This window comes from Arachis stenosperma, chromosome 4 (genome assembly GCF_014773155.1).
Source record: "Arachis stenosperma cultivar V10309 chromosome 4, arast.V10309.gnm1.PFL2, whole genome shotgun sequence".
NCBI classification, from domain to species: Eukaryota; Viridiplantae; Streptophyta; class Magnoliopsida; order Fabales; family Fabaceae; genus Arachis; species Arachis stenosperma.
In genome coordinates, this window is record NC_080380.1 from 21,036,220 (window position 1) to 21,037,399 (window position 1,180).

Below are 1,180 nucleotides of genomic sequence, written 5' to 3' on the forward strand. Positions count from 1 at the left end.
GAAATCTTCAAAGGAGAAGAACCCATGGCAGCCGAAAACAACAACAATGCCAACAATGCAAGGAAGGTGCTGGGTGACTTTACTGCACCTACTCCCAATTTCTATGGGAGAAGCATCTCTATCCCTGCCATTGGAGCAAACAACTTTGAGCTTAAGCCTCAATTAGTTTCTCTAATGCAACAGAATTGCAAGTTCCATGGACTTCCAATGGAAGATCCTCATCAGTTTTTAGCTGAGTTCTTGCAAATCTGTGACACAGTCAAGACTAATGGGGTTGACCCTGAGGTCTACAGACTGATGCTATTCCCTTTTGCTGTAAGAGACAGAGCTAGAATATGGTTGGACTCACAACCTAAAGATAGCCTGGACTCTTGGGAAAAGCTAGTCAATGCCTTCTTGGCAAAGTTCTTTCCACCTCAAAAATGGAGTAAGCTTAGAGTGGAAGTCCAAACCTTCAGACAAAAGGATGGTGAATCCCTCTATGAAGCTTGGGAAAGATACAAACAATTAATCAGAAAATGTCCCTCAGACATGCTTTCTGAATGGAGCATCATAGGTATTTTCTATGATGGTCTCTCTGAACTATCCAAGATGTCTTCGGATAGCTCTGCTGGAGGATCTCTTCATCTGAAGAAGACGCCTACAGAGGCTCAAGAGCTCATTGAAATGGTTGCAAATAACCAATTCATGTACACTTCTGAAAGAAATCCTGTGAACAATGGGACAAGTCAGAAGAAAGGAGTTCTTGAGATTGATACTCTGAATGCCATTTTGGCTCAGAATAAGATATTGACTCAACAAGTCAATTTGATTTCTCAAAGTCTGTCTGGAATGCAAAATGCACCAAGCAGTACTAAGGATGCTTCCTCTGAAGAAGAAGCTTATGATCCTGAGAACCCTTCAATGGAAGAGGTGAATTACCTAGGAGAACCCTATGGAAACACCTATAATTATTCATGGAGAAATCACCCAAATTTCTCATGGAAGAATCAAGAGAGACCTCAACAAGGTTTCAACAATAATGGTGGAAGAAACAGGTTTAGCAATGGCAAGCCTTTTCCATCATCTTCTCAGCAACAGACAGAGAATTCTAAGCAGAACCCCTCTGACTTAGCAACCATGGTCTCTGATCTAATCAAAACCACTCAAAGTTTCATGACTGAAACAAGGTCCTCCATTA

General features: G+C 41.4%; 1 non-coding gene across 1 annotated transcript; it reads right to left on the minus strand.

The window, feature by feature from the left end:
- Positions 1-429: 429 nt before the first annotated feature.
- Positions 430-537, minus strand: LOC130977351 (small nucleolar RNA R71). The gene has a single exon (XR_009085045.1). It is a non-coding gene; the product is annotated as a small nucleolar RNA R71 (small nucleolar RNA).
- Between the last annotated feature and the right edge of the window lie 643 nt (positions 538-1,180).